This window comes from Callithrix jacchus, chromosome 5 (assembly GCF_049354715.1).
Source record: "Callithrix jacchus isolate 240 chromosome 5, calJac240_pri, whole genome shotgun sequence".
Classification (NCBI taxonomy): domain Eukaryota; kingdom Metazoa; phylum Chordata; class Mammalia; order Primates; family Cebidae; genus Callithrix; species Callithrix jacchus.
The window spans coordinates 140,683,945-140,704,709 of record NC_133506.1 but is presented as its reverse complement, the minus strand read 5'-3'; the positions used below and the strand labels follow the sequence as shown (position 1 = coordinate 140,704,709).

The 20,765-nt window shown below is 42.0% G+C and overlaps 1 protein-coding gene and 1 non-coding gene across 4 annotated transcripts in view; one reads left to right on the top strand and one right to left on the bottom strand.

The window, feature by feature from the left end:
* LATS2 (large tumor suppressor kinase 2) overlaps positions 1-20,765 on the top strand; it is a 93,116-nt gene that overhangs the window by 28,934 nt on the left and 43,417 nt on the right. The window lies entirely within an intron of this gene.
* On the bottom strand, positions 8,321-8,421 carry LOC118154399 (small nucleolar RNA U13). Its single transcript, XR_004744262.1, has one exon. It is a non-coding gene; the product is annotated as a small nucleolar RNA U13 (small nucleolar RNA).

Genomic DNA, 20,765 nt, shown 5'->3' with positions numbered 1-20,765 from the left:
TGATATATATTTGGGTGGTTATGACATTAGAGGAATTATTAATCATGTAATAGAAATAAAGGTTGTTTTGTACAAAAGTAAATGATTAACAGTGACAAATTTCTCCAGCCAAGAAATACACATTCAATGTAAATTGGAAGCAACTTCATTTGGCTCATAAAAGCTTTTAGTCAGCAGAGAGCTGTTGTAAAGCTAGTGGCATTTGGCATCTAGGAGGCCCAAGAATGTGGCCAAGTGTAGTGGAACAAATTGTACTGTGTGCCGGCTGTCAACCTTGGAGACACTTAGAAGAGCCTTTGGCAATACTGTGTGTGTCTCTGTCACCTTCTTTCTTCTCCATACCAAATGGCTTCATTCAACTCTGCTGCTTTGGTGTTGCCACTATTTTTCTGGCGTTTTAGGCTGGAAAGCGTTTTAGCTAGGGTGAGAAGCACCACCCTGTGGCTGGGTATCTCTGTGTTGAACTCGGTGTGTTTGTTTCTGGTCTTCCCCATGCACATCTCTACCTCTCTGTCCGAGGTCACAGTAGAAAGAGAAATCAAGTCAGCAGGGACTCAGCGGACCCCTACTTTCAGGATTGCCTTGGTAGTTTCCAAACTGTTTCATCTAAAACAGGAAGGTGTATTCTCTGTATCTCTCTACCCCACCCTCCATTCTCTCCCATCCTCCCCGTTTCTCTTTCTCAACTAGTGGTTTCTAACAAACACAAGGTTCCTACCTCACATTGTCTTTGGCCCTAGGCTCCACTTCCAGACTTTGTGTTAATGAGTATTTTCTCCAGTGGCCTGCTATTTTTTTTTTTCTCTGAAGTGTCTGCTGCTAGTACTCTGCTCTGTTACACCTGGTTTCTCCCTGACCTGCTAATTCCCCTGGTGAACTGTTCCTGAATGGCAAGTCCCTTTGTAACCACTGTTCTCACTGTCCTCTTCCAATCTGCTCTCTACTTATCAAGCTTCACTATTTCTTGTACCGACCCAGCCTCCCTGTTCTTGGGTCTGCCCTCTGCACCTCCCCTGCCACCAGGCTGTGAGATTTTCTCCCGCACTGGATTTGCTCATGCTATGGCCTCCCGAGTGCACTCCCCAGCCAGCCATGGTCCACCCTTGGAGTCCTACTTCCACAACCCATCCTTGTGGCATTACCCGGCCATTCATCCCAGTGCCCGCTTTTCTGAATTCTGAGTTCTTTCTTTTCTGAATTTCCGTTTGTGTCAATACCATCCAGGGAACCATGGTAGGTCTCTTAGGGTCTTAGGGATTATTTAGCCCATGGGTGTCCAATCTTTTCCCTGGGCCACATTGGAAGAATTGTCTTGGGCCACACATAAAGTACACTAATACTAATGATAGCTGATGAGCTAAAAAAAAAAATCTCATGTTTTAAGAAAGTTTAAGAATTTGTGTTGGGCTGTATTCAAAGCTGTCCTTGGCTGCATGTGGCCCATGGGCTGTGCGTTGGACAAGCTTGGTTTAGCCCAACCATAGCTCTTTTCACAGAGCTTTAAAAAAGGCAAAGTAAAAATATAACACAATACTGTTATTACATTCAACAGAATAAACATATATATATTAACTAGATATAATAGTTAACATTGGCTAACATTTTATGACTACTCACTGTAAAAGTGAAATGAATTTTTTTTTTCTCGCGCTGTTGCCCAGGCTGGATGGAGTGCAGTGACTTGATCCCGGCTCACTGCAACCTCCGCCTCCCAGGTTCAAGTGGTTCTCCTGCCTCAACCTCCCGAAGTAGCTGGGATTACAGGCACCTGCCACCATGCCTGGCTAATTTTTTGTATTTTTAGTAGAGATGGGGTTTCACCATGTTGGCCAGGATGGTCTTGGTCCCCTGACCTTGTGATCCGCCCACCTCGGCCTCCCAAAGTGCTAGGATTACAGGTATGAGTCACCGCGCCTAGCCCAAAATGAATATTTTTGAGTAATTTCTTTTAAGTGGACATCACTTAAGCCTCCCAATAAACTGGTATCATTTTCTCCATTTGCAGATGAAAAAAGTTTGTTATAAATTAACCTGAACAAGGCAAATAATGTAGTTAACTCTACATGGAGAAATTAAGAATAAAATCTAAGTCTGGCTCTTATTTTATGTACTGAATTTTTTCTCTCAACGTTTCTACACAGAGAATTTTTTCATATCATTAAGAACATTATTCTAAAACATTTTACAGCTGGGTGCAGTGGCTGGCTTATGCCTGTAATCACAGTACTTTGGGAGGCCAAGGCGGGCAGATTACCTGAGGTCAGGAATTCAAGACCAGCCTGACCAACATGGTGAAATTCCTGACCAGCCTGGGTGTGGTGGCAGGCACTTGTAATCTCAGCTACTTGGGAGGCTGAGGCAGGAGAATCACTTGAACCTGTGAGGTAGAGGTTGCAGTGAGCTGAGATCTTGCCATTGCACTCCAGCCTGGGTGACGAGAGTGAAACTCTGTCTCAAAAAAAAATTTTTTTTTTATGAAATAATGATAGTTTATCATCTGCTAGAATTTAACTGCTTTCCGAGAATGAGATTGTTTCCAGTTTTTTTTTTTTAATTATTATGAATAATGCTACAGTGAACATAAATTTGGAAAATGTCTCTACCACTTTTCCTAGGTAAGATTTTTCTAACTGAAATTGCCCGGGAATCTTATGCTATAATTGTTTCATTAGTTTTGCCTAGAGGTTAAGATCACATGGTAGTAGGTAACTGGCAGAACCAGGAGTAAACTTGTCATGTTTCAGCCATTCTTTCAGCACGTGCTTATTGAACACCTACTGGGTGTCATGCAGTAGCCAGGCTTTGGGGGTTCAGAGATGCCTGAGACCAGATACCCTTCCTCTCAACACCTGGATAGTTTAGACTCTTTCTCAGTGTACCAGTTAAACTCTATGGGAAGTATTTCTGCTGATGGTACAAGAGTTCAGTGGTGGAGTTAAGGGAGTTAATATGTGATATAATGATTATAAAAACTGATTTAAAAAATATATTTTTAAGGGTACTAGAATGTGTCCAAAAACAGACACCACAGAACAGGTTTAATCTTAAAATACTGATGAGAAAGTATAAAAATTGGGAGCTTGTGGCTTTCTAGCCCAAGGGCTTTGTGTAAATCCTGTAGCTACAGAAACTGGGATGGGTGAGGAAGAAAAATTTCAGCTTTCTTGCCTAAAAATGCTAGAAACCCAAGTTCAAGACCAGAAAGGCAGCTGGAAATTTAAAGGAGAAATCTAGGCAGTGAGAGAATTGCAGGAAAGGGACCCAAATTCTTGGGTGTAAACTCTCTGGTAACAGTTAAACTGTTCTTACTTCATCGACACCCCAGGGGGCCCCATAAGAAAGCAGAGCCAGACCAGATAGAAATCAACCCTTGAAAGATGGAGCTTGTGGGGCCAGACTGGTGAATTTGTTGCACACCCTTAGCCATATGTAGCTGTGTGTCGTGAAGCTGAACCTTTATGGGCTTGAAGTTTCAGAGCATGGAGCAGCTATCAGTTAGCAGGGAAGGGGGAAGGAATTCCTAGAAGCAAGGAAATCACAGAAAGGGTGAGCCCCAGATCACCCCATACCTGTGTCTGATCACCAAATTATTAGGCCACAGGGGAGACCACTGCCGGGGTGCTAGGTTTAAAAAGTGGAAAGCGGAGGCTGGGCATGGGGACTCACCATGCCTGTAATCCCAGCGCTTTGGGAGGCCAAGGCGGGTGGATCATTTGAGGTTAGGAGTTTGAGACCAGCTTGGCCAACATGGTGACATCCCGTCTCTACTAAAAGTAGAAAAATTAACTGGGTGCGGTGGCGCATGCCTGTAATCCCAGCTACTCATGAGACTGAGGCAGGAGAATTGCTTGAACATGGGAGGTGGAGGTTGCGGTGAGCTGAGATCGCACCACTACTCTCCAGCCTGGGCAACAGATTGAGACTCTGTCTCAAAAAAAAAAAAGAAAAAAAAAGTGGTAAGCCATAAGAACAGAGATCAGTTTGTATGTGAATCTAGTCAATCTACAGCACATAGCTCTCTCCTATAAAACAGAGTACCTATAACCCAGTAGAATGCAATGTTGCCGCAGCATAGTATCAACAATACTGCTGTTATCTGTCATTACTGCACATGGAAAGAAAAGGGAAAGAGACCCTTAGGAAGTAAGGCAGTCAGTAGCACCAGGAAGAACCAGATGTTGGCTTTAGCAAATTTAAACAGCTATCATGAAATGATTACACTGACACATTTTGTGGGGTTTTTTAAAAGACGGAACTTCACTCCTGTTGCCCATTGCACGCTGGAGTGCAATGGCGTGATCTCGGCTCACTGCAGTCTCCGCCTCCTGGGTTCAATGATTCTTCTTCTGCCTTAGCCTCCCAAGTAGCTGGGATTATAGGCACCTGCCACCACACCCTGTTAATTTTTGTATTTTTAGTAGAGATGGGGTTTCATCACATTGGCCAGGTTGGTCTTGAACTCCTGAGCTCAGGTGATCCCCTCTCCTCAGCCTCCCAAATTGTTGGGAAAATAGGTGTGAGCCACCGCACCCAGCTGAAATGACAAGTTTTGTTATTTTTTTTAACCGCAGTTTTTAAAAAAGCTATTAAAAATATGTTCAGAGAATGAAAGGGAAATGTGTCAGAATTAAGAGAAGATCTAGGGTTAGTGAATGCACAGACAAAAAGGGGACCTGTATTAAAAGAAATACTAAAGGGGTAGAGGGTGTGGGGGGAAATGCTCAAGGATATACAGGAAGGAATGAAGAGCACTAGAAACAGTAGATATCAATAAGTATAAAATACTAATTTATTCTTTATTATCTCTTTAAAAGATACATCAACATTTAAAGTAAAAACACTTTATTGATAGTTTTATCATACCTATAGATCTGATATACAACACTATGAATTGGGGGAGTTAAATGGAAATATATTACTGCAGATGTCCTTTTCTAGCATAACTCAAAATTAACATTTAAAAAGATTGTTGATATAGTTTGGATATTTGTCCCCACCCAGATTTTATGTTGAAATATAATCCCCAGTGTTGGAGGTGGGGTGTGGTGGGAGATGATTAGATCATGGGGGTGGGTTTCTTTTTGTTTTTTAGAGACGGAGTCTTGTTTATTGCTCAGGCTGGAGCACAGTGGTGTGATCTCGGCTCACTGCAACCTCTGCCTCCTGAGTGCGATTATCTTGCCTCAGCCTCCCGAGTAGCTGGTACTACAGGTGCATGCCACCATGCCTGGCTAATTTTTTGTGTCTTAGTAGAGATGGGGTTTCACTGTGTTGGCCAGGCTGGTCTTGAACTCCCGAGCTCAGGTAATCCACCTGCCTCAGCCTCTCAAAGTGCTAGGGTTACAGGTGTGAGCCACCACACCTGGCCATGGGGATTGATTTCTTATGAGTAGTTTTGCACCACCCTCTCGGTGCCGTCCTTGAGATAGTGAATTCTCCCCTGCCCTCTTTCTCCTGCTTTTACCATGTGATGTGTCTGCTCCTACTTTGCCTCCATGAGTAAAAGCTCCCTGAGGCCTTCCCAGAAGCCGAGCAAATGCTGGCATTATGCTTGTACAGCCTGCAGAACCATGAACCAGTTAAACCTCTTTTCTGTATAAATTGCCCAGCCTCATACATTTCTTTATAGCAGTGTGAGAATGTTCTAATACAATTGTAGTAAGTTAAAAATGTATATTACCACACCTGTAATCTCAGTATTTGGAAGGCTGAGGAGGGCAGATCACTTGAGCTCAGGAATCCTAGACCAGCCTGGGCAACATGGTGAAATCCCATCTCTACAAAAAATACAAAAGAAAGTTAGCCGGACGTGGTCGTGCATGTCTGTAGTCTCAGCTCCTTGGGAGGCTGAGGTGGGGGATGGCTTGGGTCTGGGAGCTGGAGGTTGCAGTAAGCCATGATGGTGCCAGTACACTTCAGGCTGGGCAACAGAGCTAGACCCTGTCTCAAAAAAAAAAGTATATTACAATCTTTAGAGCAACCACTAAAATGTAATTCAAAGAGACAGAGCCAATAGAGGAGTTAAAATGGAATACTAAAAAAAAAAAAAAAAAAAAAAAAAAAGAGAGCAAGAGAAAGAGGAATAGCAGACCTAAATAATTACATTTACTGCAAAGGGGTGCAGCACCTTAATCAAAAGGCAAAGAATATAGGACTGAATAAAAAGCAAGGTCCAAGTGTATGCTGTCCACATGAGATGTACTTTAAGTACAAGGACACAAATAGACTGAAAGTAAAAAGATGGAAAACAATATGCCATGCAGTGGCAATATTAACATCAGACAATACCCTTCAAGATGAGGAGGTTGGTTGGCCCTCCATATCTGTGAATTTCACATCTACAGATTCAGCCAATTGTAGATAGAAAATCTAAAAAACAAAACAAAATCCTCCACCACCAACAAAAGATAACAGTACAACAATAAAAAAAGATTAAAAACAGTATAGTATAACTATTTACATAGCATTTACATTGTATTCAGTATTATAACTAATTATTTGTAAATGCACATAGAATGTTAAAAAAGACAGACCATCTATTAAGATATAGAACAATTTTCAATAGATTTTCATAGATTGAAGTCTTACAGAATGATTGAAAATATATGGGAAGATATGTGTAGGTTATATGCAGAGACTACTTCATTTTAGATGAGAGTTGAGAATTCTGGGATTTTGGTATTTTGGGGGGGTTCTGAAACCAATCCCTCATAGATGCTGAGGGACGACTGTAAACTCAAGGCAAAGAGGGACACTTCATAAATAGAAGGGTCAGTACATCAGGAAGATGTAGTAATGGGTATGCCTGAATGCAAAGTTTCAAGCTATGTGAAGCAAAGTATATGCAGCAAAACTAAAGGAGATATAGGTAAATACACAGTCATACTTGACAGTTTTAATAACTGTCTCAATAACTGATAGAAAAATAGACAAAAATATCAGTAAAGATGTAGGAGACTTGAACAACTAAGAACCACTTAATTAACATCCATAAAAGGCCACACTCAATATGTTAAAAATATACTCTCTCTCTCTTACGCTCCCTCCTTCTCCCTCCTATCTTTTCTTTTTTCCTTCCTCTTCCCTCACATTCTCCATCCCTCTCTGTTTTAAGTTAAGGGGTACACGTGCAGGTTCATTAATACAGGAAAACTGCTGTTTTGGGGGTTTGGTGTGCAGACCATTTTGTCACCTATAGTACTCTATAGTTGTTTTTTCTGATGATCTCACTCCTCCCACCCCACATTATTTGTAAATGCACATAGAATGTTCAGAAAGACAGACCATCCGTTAAGATATAGAACAATTTTCAATAGATTTTCATAGATTGAAATCTTACAGAATGTTCTTTGTCCACAAAGATTAGGAAAAAGAATTGTGTTTAATTTTAGACAGGATCTTGCTCTGTTGTCCAGGCTGGAGTGCAGTGGTATAAACACAGCTTGCCATATCCTTGACCTTCTGGGCTCAAGCAGTCCTCCCATCTCAGCACCACAAATAGTTGGGACTGTAGGCTTGTACCACCATGCTAATTTTTTTTTTTTTTAATTTTAGCGGAGAAGAAGTCTTGCTGTGTTGCCCAGACTGGTCTCAATCAAATTCCTTAGCTCAATTCCTTAGTGCTGGGATTACAGGTGTGAGCCACCACACCCAGCCAGAGAAAGAATTTTTAAAAGCCCTAAATATTTGGGTATTAAACAACTCACTTCTCAGTAACTCTTGACTCAAAGGAGAAATCACAAAAGAAATTATAAAATATTTTGATTTGAATAATTAAAATATAATACATTAACATTTCTGGGATTTGGATAAAGTGGTGGGCACTTTAAAGTGGTTTGGCTGAAGAAAGGAAATAATGAAGAGAACAAACAATAGAGAAAGTCGAAGCCAAAAGCAGTTTCTTTGAAAAGATCAGTAAGATTAATAAAAAAACCGAACCCATAGAGGAAACAAATGACCAATTTCAGGAGCGAATGGAGGGACACCACTATGGATTCTAGAGACATTTGAAAGAATATAAGGGAGGATATCAACAATAAATTTGTTAGCCAATGCATTTAACTACTTTGATGAAATTGACAAATTTCTTGAAAGACAAATATTACTAAAACTGACACCAGAAGAAATAGAAAAGTCTGAATAGCCCAATATCTACTAAAGATATGAAATTCATAATTAAAATTCTCCTACAAAGAAAACAATAGGCTCAAATGATTTCATTGGTGAATTTCCTCAAACAATTAAAGAAGAAGTAATAATAATCCTAGCCAAACTCCTGTAGGGGGGAATAGTTTCTTTCTTCCTTTTTTTTAATTTTTCAGGTCAGATGGATAATGTGCCGATGTTGTAACAAGGTCCAAGGGTGGCACATCTCACACAAGCATGTGAACACCCAGTCATCATACTCACTACAAAAGCGATCCCTTTTTTTTTTTTTTAATTTTTAATTAAGGGGAATAGTTTCTAACTAATTTTATGAGACCGGTATTACTCTGATATTGACTTGTCAAAGCTACCATAAGAAAAATACACACTAATATTCCAGTGTCTTTTTTTTTTTTTGAGATGGTGTCTCATTCTGTCACCCAGGCTGCAGTGCAGTGGGGCAATCTTGGCTCACTGCAACCTCTGCCTCCTGGGTTCAAGTGATTCTCCTGCCTCAGCCTCCCAAGTAGGTGGGACTATAGTTGTGCACCACCACACACAGCTAATTTTTGTATTTTTAATAGAGATGGGGTCTCACCATATTGGCCAGGCTGGTCTCAAATTCCTGACCTTATCATCTGCCTGCCTTGGCCTCCCGAAGTGCTGGGATTACAGGTGTGAGCCACTGCGCCCAGCCTTCCAGTATCTTTTATAAATGCAATATAAATGCAAACATCCTTACCAAAATATTAGTAAATGGCATTTGGTAAGAAGACGATACATCAGCATCAACTGGGATATATCCCAGATATACAAAGTTAGTTTAACATTAGAAAATCAATATAATGCAACATATCAACAACATTAAGAATGAAACCATTTCCTCATCCCAATAGATACAGAGTAAGCATCTCACAAAAATCCACCAGCCATTTGTACCAAAAACTTTCAACAAACTAGCAATAAAAAACAACTTCCTGAATTTACTGAGGGGCATCTGTGTAAAATCCACAAGTAACATCAACATTTACTGATGAAAAACCAAATAACTTGCCTCTAAGATTAGTAATAAAGTGTGTTGTCCTCTTTTCATATTCTGTTGGAAGTCCTAGCTAGCGCAGTAAGGAAAGGAAAAAGAAATAAAAGTACACAGATTGGAAAAGAAGTAAAACTATCTTTATTTGCATTTGACATGATCCTTTTTGTAAGGAACCTATTTTTAAAAGTTACCAGAACTAATAATTTCCTCTAATAATTTAGCATGGTCACAGGATACAAAGTCAGTATGCAAAAATCGGTAGTTTTTCTGTGAACTAGCAATGAACACTTGAAAGTTGAAATTTAAGATGCAATTTCATTTACAGTAGTATTTAGAAATATAAAATACTTAGGGATAAATTTAACAAAATATATACAAGATCTGTACACTTAAAACTGCAAAGCGTTACTGATTAAATTAAGGATTAAAATAAATAGAGATAGCATGTTCACAGATCAAAAGACTCAATATTGTTAAGACAGCAGTTCCCACAGTTATCTATAGATCCAGTAGAATTCAAATAAAATCCCAGCAGATTTTTTTAAATTGAAATTAACAAGCTGATTCTGAATTCATAGGCGCTGCAAAGTACCTAGAATAGCAAAAAAATTTTTAAAAAAATAACAGGTGGAGTACTTGAACTACCTACTTTCAAAACTTCTGCTAGTCATGACTTTGGACTAGACTAATGTGGGTAGTCTCAGAGCTGAGCAAGGCAGCCTGGCATTGGCATAAGACTAGGTAGACAGGTCAGTAGAACAGAGTACAAAAACAGACCCACACTTATATTGGACTTACTACAATGGATTTTCAACACGAGTACCACGAAAATTCAATGAGGAAAAGGGTGGAGGGTTGGGTTTTTTGTTTGTTTTTTTTTCAGCAAATGATACTGAGACAACTGGATAGTCTAATGAGTCAAAATTAACATTTACTCTGACCTCACATTATTCACAAGAATTAAGTCAGAATGGATTATAGACCTAAATAGAAAACTTACAGCTAGAAACTTTGGGAAAAAAGCATAGGATAAAATCTTACAATCTTGAGAAAGGCAAAGATCTCTTAGATTCAACACAAAATTCATGGGTCATAAAAGGAAAACTTGTAGATTGGATGTTTCCAAAATGAAAAATCTATACTCTTCAGAAGACATTAAAACAGCAAAACTCAATCCACAGAATGAGAAAAAATTTTCCTGATACATATATCTGTCAATGGACTCCTATTTGGAATATATAAAGAACTATAATTCAATAATAAAAAGGCAAACTCTTAAAAGTGGGCAAAAGATCTGAGTAGGCACTTCACAAAAAAAAATACAGGAATGGCAAATAAGCACGTGGAAAGATAGGCAACATCACTTAGCATGTGAGATACTACTACATACTTATTAGGAAGGCTAATGTATATAGGTCTGATAATACTAAATATTGGTGAGAACGTGCAGCAATTGGAATTTTCTTACAACTCATGTAGAAATGTAAAGCAGTTTATTTACTAACTTTTTAAAATTAAAAATTGAAATAGGATTTTGCTATGTTGACTCAGCTGGTCTCCATCTCCTGGGCTCAAGCAGTTCTCTTGCCTCTGTCTCCCAAAGTGCTGGAATTATAGGCATGGGCCATGGTGCCAGGCCAAAACAGTCTAAGTCAAATATACCTACCATATGTCTCAGTCATTCCTGTCCTATGTGTCTATTTAAGAGAAATGAAAACATGTCTATAAAAAGACTTATACATAAATATTTATAGCAGTTTTATTTGTAATAGCCAAAAACTAAATGACCCCAATGTCTATCAACAGTTGAATGGATACATTTTGGCACATCCTACAATAGAATACTACCAACCAATAGAGGGACCACTTATACAGCAGTCTCACTGGACTTCAAGATTGTGCTGCATGAAAGATTCTGAACACAAAAAGGACATACTATACGATTTCATTTATTTAGTAGTTTAGAGAATGGTGACTCATTTCTAGTGACAGAAGTGGATAGTTAGTTACTTAGGGTGGGATGAAGAGAGGGAGTACTATAAAGGGGCACTAAGAAGATTTAGGGATTAAAGGAAATATTCTGTATCTTTGTTGTGATGGTGATTTTTATTGGTGTATACGTCTTTCATGCTTGAACGATCCAGTTACAATAGATGCAAATAATTAGTTTCCTTCTCTTCTTTCCTATGCCTAGTGGAGGCTGGGGCATCTGATGGGTATTCCAGGGATTAGGATTGATCTCATGGGCAGCCCTCTTTATGGCCAGTGCTTTCAGAGGTGGATTAAGGATGGTCAGGCTAGTTCTTGGAAGGAGAGTCTCTTGCAAAACATCAGGCAAAATTGAGGCCACAACCAGGCTGTACTTGAAACAAACCTTATGACAGGGGTCCCTAATCCAGTCCTAGTCAGAGTGAAAGTTGGTGAAAAAACCAGCCCAGACCTCCAGGGCCGCATGGCCATCAGTAGCATCTCCACAACTTTGCTTTTGTCTAGCCTGGACTTTTGAGGGGTCACAGCAATAATTTCACTTCCTCCTCTGGGCTGAGGACGGGAGACCTCACCACCTATGAACCAGCTGACCAGCATAAATTTAGTATGTCCAGATAATGTTGTGAGCAGTGTCAGTCAAGACCTGAACCTGTCTGGGTCAGTGAGTGGAGACCTAATGACGATCAGTTTCACGGCCTACTACCTCGCGTGTCATGAATAGGGATAGAACCTAAGTGATCCCTCCTGCATGAAACCAAAAGGTAGAGTTATTGAACAGGCTGGTACCATTCCTTTCAAAAAACCCTCCACAAGTCTTCCTGAAAATGATCCCATGTCCACCTCCCTCAGGTGCTAACCAGAAACTCTTCCTGACCTTTGACCATAATTTTTTTTTTTTGAGATGGAGTTTTGCTCTTGTTGCCCAGGCTGGAGAGCAGTGGCATGATCTTGGCTCCCTGCAACCTCTGCCTCCTGGGTTTAAGCAATTCTCCTGCCTCAGCCTCCCCAGTAGCTGGGATTACAGGCATGAGCCACCACGGCTGGCTAATTTTTGTATTTTTTTAAGTAGAGACAGGGTTTCACCATGTTGACCCGACTGGTCTCGAACTCCTGACCTCAAGTGATCCGCCTGCCTTGGCCTCCCAAAGTGCTAGGATTACAGGTGTGAGCCACCACACATGGCCCCACGACCATAAATTATACCTCATTAAAGTTATCTTACAGACTTCATGGGAGTAGCAAGTAGTAGATCAGCCATAAAGGAATACGAATTATAATTGATAGTAACCTGACAAATATATAAAAATTCATGAATCAAAAAACAAAACCAGACAAAAAGTTACAGGGAAAGCCTCGTGTGCAGTACTGTACATAAATGTGGGTGTCTCTGGGCCTGGCTGAGCCTGCAGGGACAGCACCAGGCCATGTGTGGCTGTAGAAACCTTGAGGTGAGGCTTGTCTCAGTTGAGGTGTGCAGTGAGTATAGGATACACACCGGATTTGGAAGACAGTGCAAAAAAGAGAATATAAAATGTCAGTATTTCTGACAGTGCTTACTTGTTGAAATGTTAACATTTGGATGTATTGGGTTGAATTATACATATTTTAACATCAATACTCTTTATTTTTTTTTAATGTGGGTATAAAACAATTGAAAATACCACATGTGGCTTGAGTTATATTTCTGTGAGACAGCATGATGCTGGTCAGTGGTGACTGTCAAGGTGAGACGTTATCAATGAGGCCCTGTGCCGGAAGAGCTCTCTCAGGGCCGCCCTCAACTTATAGATATGCCCTGGCCAGAACTGCCACTGAACCCCACTGAAAGTTCAGCCAACCTAAAAAGGGTTAACTTTTATATTATTATCATTTATTGTTATTTATTATCATTCAGAGTCTTATTCTGTTGCCTAGGCTAGTGTGCAGTGGCACAATCTCAGCTCACTGCAACCTCCACCTCCCAGGTTCAAGTAATTCTTCTGCTTCAGCCTCCTCAGTAGCTGGGATTATAGGCATGTACTACCATGCCTGGCTAATTTTTTGTATTTTTAGCAGAGATAGGTTTCACCATGTTGGCCAGTCTGCTCTGGAACTCCAGACCTCAAGTGATCCCCCTGCCGTGGCCTCCCAAAGTGCTGGGATTACAGGCATGAGCCACTGCACCCGGCCCATTTCTGTTATTTTTCAAGCTGATTTTTTTTTTCTTTTTTGCGCGCGCAGTGAGATACTTTAACCTTTCTGGGGGAAGGTCTGTAAACTTCCCTGGGTTGGGTGGGGGGGGTCCTTCCTGAGGATGCCTGCTTATTTTCCAAAGCCCCCTGAGGTGTTTTTTTTTTAAGCCACTCAGAAAATGTGTCACTAAATGGACCTCCCTCCCGTCCTTTTGAAATCCTAAGACCTTGCTGTGTTGTTGACCCTTAATCTCAGAGGCTCTCTGGCAGAGTGGAGAATACAGACCCCACCGCAAGAACAGAAGCCAAGGACAGGAAGTGCGGGGATCTGTGTACTTGCAGTTGGGTTTTTTTTGACCCTCACAGTGTCTTACAAGTTTTTAAAAAATGTGTTTCCAACTTTTAAAAACCAAGAGCTTTCACATTGAAAATTGGGCCTGGCGAGGGGGCGAGCCCTGTGGTCCCAGTACATTGGGAGGCTGAGGCAGGAGGATGGGACAGAGTGAGACCCCATCTCTAAAAAGAAAAATAAAAGGGAATTACGAAATTGGTTTTTTAGCTTTCCTGGAAAGAAAGAAGCCTTGAGCTGCCTCTCCTGTGTGGGAGCTGGTCCCCCCTCCCCCCCGCCCAAGTGACACTGTCCCCTGGGGCTCTGGGGGCCAGGGTGGCTTCCCCCATACCTCCTTTCCTGGCTAGTCAGAGAAAACCAAAATGCCCTTGGCCAAGTGTCCAGCTGGAGAGTAAAGAGGGGAGTCTTTATTGCTTATTTGTGTACAATCAAGATCATAGATGTGTTCCAGGAAAGGTGATTATTTCCTTTAAAGCAGGGCATTGTGGCTCCAACCCCCCACCCCCCAAAAAAGTATCTGTAAAATCCCTTTATGAACATAACGAGGATCTTGTATTCTCTCTCAGGGTGGTTAGCTCTGTTTGTACCAACTCCAGTATTGCAAAAACACACAAATCCCCACTCTCATGTCTAAATTGGCCTTGTGTGTGTTTGCTTTATAGCCCTCACCTCTCTTCTCTTTCAGTATTCCATTTCTGTGGCTCAGGCAGTAAATGCAGGATTCCTAAAAGTACCCTGACAATAAATAAGCTTTCCTCTCACTTTGGTACAGTTCATTTGATCTTTTAAACATTTTGGATGAGGGACATGATGTGTTTTGTGTGGTTAGAGTAAGGGCCAGTAGGTGCAAATTTCACCTGGACCGATCGTTGCAGGATACAGGAAGAACCTTCTAACCATACAGTCTAAAGGTGAGATGTCAGGGAGTTTAGGCTTTCGGGGCCAGTGGGGATTTCGTTTGGGGAATTTGAGATTATCTAGGTAGACGCATGGCCTTCAGCAATGGTTCTCAATCCCGACTCAGTACAGGCGCTTAGGCACATACAGATATTCACACACATGCACACACATATGCACATACAGATACATGCACACACAGGCACACATACAAACGCTTCTGTTTAGAAGTTCTGATTTAATTGGTCCAGGGTGGATTCTGGGCATTGGTATTTTTCAGAGCTCCTCCACAAGTTTGAAAACCCATGGAAAGTCTTCTCTCCTATCTCATCTGTTTTACCCAGGCCCACTACGCTTTCAGTTCAGTCAGAAAAGATCAGCTTCTCTGAAGAGGAAAGTGTGGAAACATAGTCAAAGTACAGATTTTTGTTTTTTCCCTGTCAGAACAGTTTGTATAGCTGAGAAGGCCAAGGAGCTTTCACCATCTGCTGCTTGAAGGCAGAATTAGTCTCTGTGGCACTGTGAAAGGTGCCCTGGGGCACTGTGAGGGCCACAGTGCATAACTGCAGCGTGGACCCCAGGAGCAGCACTGTCCGCAGCAGATTGGACCAAGGACGTGCTCTTAGCCTCGCTGTTCTCTGCAGATTCACTTTATTTATTATCTTTAAGCCATACATCAGTGGTTGGGACGGTGTCCTCAATTCTTCAAAAATTAAGCAGCTGACCATGGGCAGCTTTGAGCAATGCTGATGAGAAACCTGAACGTTGGAACAATGTAAAATTAAACACACTGGAATAAGAACTTGCCAAAGGGTTTTGTTTTCTCCAGAAACTTAAATGTCTGTATCAGAAATCCCTTTTAGAAAGCTTTTTTTTTTTTTGAGACGGAGTCTCACTCTGCTGTCCAGGCTGGAGTGCAGTGGCACAATCCCAGTTCACTGCAACCTCTGCTTTCCGGGTTCAAGCAACTCTCCTGCCTGTGCCTCCTGAGTAATTGGGATTACAGGCACATACCACCACACTCGGCTAATTTTGTATTTTTAGTAGAAACGGGATTTCACCATGTTGGCCGGGCTGGTCTTGAACTCCTGGCCTCAAGTGATCCACCTGCATTAGCCCCCCAAAGTCCTGGGAATATACGCATGAGCCACTGCACCTGGCCGAGAAAGCTTTTAATTATGGAAAATGTTTAACATATTCACAAGTAAACAATGAAATAATGAATTCCTGAATACCCACTGACCAGCTTCGACAGTGACCCACACATGGCCTGTCTTGTTTCATCTACACCCCTCCCACCTCCCTTCCTCTCAGACTCTTAATATAAATCCCAGACAGCATATCAGGAGATGCCTTTTAATTTTTGAAGACTCAAGGACACCTTCCCAACCACTGATGTGTGGCTTAAAGATAATAAAATGAATTTGGAGCGAACAGAAGGCTAAGACTGTGTCTTTGGTCCAGTCTGGCATGGCTACACTGCAGTGTGACCTGGTGGGTTAGCTCATCTGTGCCACATGACAGCAGGGATGGTGGTGCCTTTGGGAAGCATGCTTGCATCACAGGGTTGCCTGTGCCATGTGGGGTGAGTGTCAGCTGGTGTCCCCAGAGCCTTCCTAGTGGGAAGAAGTCATTTTCGACCTTTTTTGCCCCTGGACAGGCAGTGTCCCTACATGGAGAGAGGCAGACCTGGCCTAGCTGTACATGCAGGCAGTCTGAAGTCCTGCCTTTTAAGCAGGACAACATTTGTGGCCATCAAGCTGCGCTTGAGAGGAATTAGTGATGATTTTTTTCCTTAACATTCCTTAGTAAGTAGAAGTAAGATCTTGTAAATTAAAAATGCTATTTTGGTTACAAAAGTTTACTTCCTGGCATAACTTCCCTTGGGTACTTCCTGGGTAAATTGCCCTGTGCCTAGAGGCAGTACAGGGAGGCTTTGGCTTTCATTCTGGTTTGTATTAGTTTAGTGCAAAAGCAATTGTGGTTTTTGCCATTACTTTTAATGGCAAATAATAGAATAATAAAGAATTGTTCGTGCAAGCTCTAAAAGAGGACATATGCTTTCAGATCTTCACTGGGCTGATGTAGTCAAGAGCTAGACTTGCTCACATCAGAAGCTCCTTGCTTTGATGAAGTAGGCTTTTTGCCTACTTCAAAAAGTAGAAGCTTTTTGCCAGGTTTCCCCGTGTCACAGCAGGAATTGGTGTTGTGTGTTCAAGTATATTTTATGTAAACTGACTGATTTTTAGGACCTGCCTAGAAAGGAAAGGATGTACATCCACAATTCTTCCTCAACCACTTTAGTCAAGTGGGAAGCCATTTGCATGAAAATCTGTGCTCCTTGTTCTCTAGAAAAGTGTGTAAATGTGAAGACAAGTGAGTTTAAGGTTTTTTTTTTTGTCTCTTTTTGCGATGAAGTCTCGCTCCATTGCCCAGGCTGAAGTGCAGTGGTGCCATCTCAGCTCACTGCAACCTCCGCCTCCTGGGTTAAAGCGATTCTCCTGCCTCAGCCTCCCAGGAAGCGAGGATTACAGGCGCCCACCACCGTGCCTGCTAATTTTTGTACTTTTAGTAAAGACAGGGTTTCACCATGTTGGCCAGACTGGTCTGAAACTCCTGACCTCCGGTGATTCCCTACCTTGGCTTCCCAAAGTGCTGGGATTATAGACATGAGCCACCGTGCTTGGCCTTTTTTGTTGTTGTTGTTTGTTTGTTTTGAGAGAGAAAAATAATAACAAATTCAGCTGGGCATGATGGCTCACACTTATAATCCCAGCACTTTGGGAGGCCAAGGCAGGCAGATCACCTGAGGTCAGGAGTTCGAGAGCAGCCTGGCTAACATGGTTAACTCCCATCCCTACTGAAAAAAAAAAAAAATTAGCTGGAAGTGGTGGCACGTGCCTGTAGTTCCAGCTACTTGGGAGGCTGAGGCAGGAGAATCGCTTTAACCCGGGAGGCAGAGGTTACAGTGAGCTGAGATTGCACCACTGCACTCCAGCCTGGGATACAAGAGTGAAACTCTGTCTCAAAATAATAATAATAATAACTCCAAGTGAGAATACAAAGTGATTTAATATGTACAATTTATTTTTTAAAACCTTTCAGTATGTTCTGACTATAAAGCTAACATTTACTGGGTACCCACCAAGTACCAAGCACACTGTCTTAAGTGCTTAAGATGTATTAAAAATTAGATTAAAAGGAGGAAATGGAGTCACAGAGTGATTAGGGAACGCCCTTAGACCACAGAGGGAGAAGGCAAGCTGGTCTAGTATTCAAACTTAGGACCTCTGGTTCCCACTCACTGAGCTACTGGGCTACTTACAGGACAGGGGCATAAGAGGGTGGCTGCAGAAGACTAGAAAGGAAAATTAGCCAAAAAGAGGGACTTGGGTCCAGGTGCGGTGGCTCACACCTGTAATCCCAGCACTTTAGGAGGCCGAGGCAGGCAGATTATTTGAGATCAGGAGTTTCAGACCAGCCTGGCCAACATGGTGAAATCCCGTCTCTACTAAAAATACAAAAATTAGCCAGGCATGGCAGTGCGTGCCTGTAATCCCAGCTACTTAGGAGGCTGAGACAGAAGAATCCCTTGAACCTGAAAGTGGAGGCTGCAGTGAGACATGATTGAGCCACTCCTCTCTTCTCTAGCTAGGGCGACAAAGCAAGACTCCATGTCAAAAAAAAAAAAAGAGGGACTGAGAAAAGAAGGTTCTGAGAGTCTTGGTATGAAACAGCATGTCACTCTTGGGCACCTGGGTGAAGGACATCAGGGAAGTGACCACAGTCTTCCTGGCCCTGCTGTGCAAGCAGGGTATGGTCTGCCAGGATGCTCCTGCTTGTCCTTTTATCAAAGCCCAGCTGGCCCCAGTGGAGCCAGCCCTTCCCCTTCTGAACTCCAGCTGCCTCATGCAGTACTTTCATCTGCCCCAGGACAGAATTTTGTTTTTCCATGTCAATGCCTTGTCTCCTCATCTTGCCAGATGGACAGTAGCATGCCCCTCAGTATTGCAGCATACCTCGCCCAGCAGCCACATGTCACGAATGCCTTGTGTAGGGTAGTGTGGTCTGTTCCAAGTCTGAAGGAAACTTGCCTTCACTTATTTCCATAGAGTATTTTTTAAATAAATGTTTATTTTCTAAGTGAATTCTAAGAATTTTACTCCTGTCTGAAGAAATGCCTTAAGTTTTAGAGACCTTCTTGACCTGTCCGTCAATTTACATATATCCTACCTAAAAGTCTCGGATCAAAACTAGCCAGTGATCCTATGCGTTACTGAAGCCGAGTGACATTGAGTCAGAAGAATGAAACTAAATTGGCCTAACATTTCCCACTTCCACATAGTAGCTTTAAATTTAGAGGATATAAAGAAAACCATGGTACTTAATTGAAGGGACCATCTCATATTATTAGTATGATGAAACTAGTCAGGCTGGGAGCACTGGTTCACACCTGTAATCTCAGCGCTGTGGGAGCCTGAGGCAGGCAGATCACCTGAGGTCAGGAGTTCAGGACCAGTCTGGCCAACATGGTGAAACCCCGTCTCTACTGAAAATATAAAAATTAACTGGGTGTGGTGGTGGGCGCCTGTAATTCCAGCTACTTGGGAGGCTGAAGCAGGAGAATCTATTGAACCTGGAAGATGGAGGTTGCAGTGAACCAAGATGGCGCCACTACACTCTAGCCTGGGCAACAGAGCAAGACTCCATCATAAAAGAAAAGAAAAGAAAGAGAAAGAAATGAGTCATCTTTTGAAGGGAAGGTGCTGGTTGCTGATGACACCCAAGCATTCTTTAGTGAAGTCATTTTCAGACTACAGAGAGAGATCCTTGAGTGGATCAAATAATTAGTTTTATGGGTTGCATGTAAAAATGTAAAGAACTAGCCAGGCATGGTGGCTCATGCCTGTAATCCCTGTACCTTGGGAGGCTAAGGCTGATGTATCACTTGAGGCCAGGATTTTGAGACCAGCTTGGGTGACATAGCAAGACCCCATTTCTACAAAAATTAAAAGAGAAAGGATCAAATCATCTCTATGTAAGGGAAGTGTTTTTATGAAATTCTGAGTCATAGTACAAAAAAAAAAAACAAAACCCTACCAAACACCAATAAAACATAGCTCTAGATAGAATGCTAACTTTTTCTGCACAGGTGGATGATGATGGCCATTCTCCATTTTATTTCACTGTGTCAGCTGCCTTTCAAGTTTCAGGCACATTGTTCATGGCTGGTCACCTCCTGTAACCACTGGGATGCTTCCCAGTCCTTAGAAATCTGGATGAGAAGCACTAACAAATAAGAATTTGTTTCCAGTTCTGCCATGTTTTCCTCTGTGGGAGATGTTACGAATGTTTTTTCTCATAAGTGATTTGGTGCCATAATTCCTCTTACATCTAAGAACAGATGGCCACAGATCAGGCAAGTTGGTTTTCCTTGTCTTTAGGAAACTGAACTTAACAGGAACAACACAGGTAGTTAAGCACTCTGCCGGTGATAAAGAGAGTTAGTTTCAGGTATTCTGTGGAGTTTTATAAGTTAGAGGTTTTCTGGCGAATTTCACAATGTGAAATTAACAAATCAGTCTCCTGATTTTGGCTTGGAGAAGCACTTGGTTTTTGCTCTGGGTCACCTCAGAGCTGCTTTAGGTGCCTGAGTATTTGCAGCAGATTGCTGCTGTTTCCTGGGGGTTGGCTGGGATGAATAAGAAATTTCATATCTGGTCTCTTAAAGAGCTTTCTGGCCATTTTTAAAGGAATTAACTGCCCAAGCATGGTGGCTTATACCTGTAATCTCAGCACTTTGGGAGGCCAAGGCAGACAGATCACTTGAGGTCAGGAGTTTGAGACCAGCTTGGCCAACACGGTGAAACCCTGCCTCTACTAAAATTACAAAAATTAGGCATGGTGGTATGCGCTTATAATCCCAGCTACTCGGGAGGCTGAGGGAGAATTGCTTGAACCTGGGAGGCGGAGGTTGCAATGATCTGAGATCACAGCCTGGGTGACAGAGAGTCCGTCTCAAAAAAGTAAAAACAGGCCAGGCGTGGTGCTTCACGCCTGTAATCCCAGCACTTTGAGAGGCCAAGGTGGGCAGATCACTTGATGTCAGGAGTTAAAGACCAGCCTGGCCAACATGGTGAAACCTCCTCTCTACAAAAACATAAAAATTAGCCAG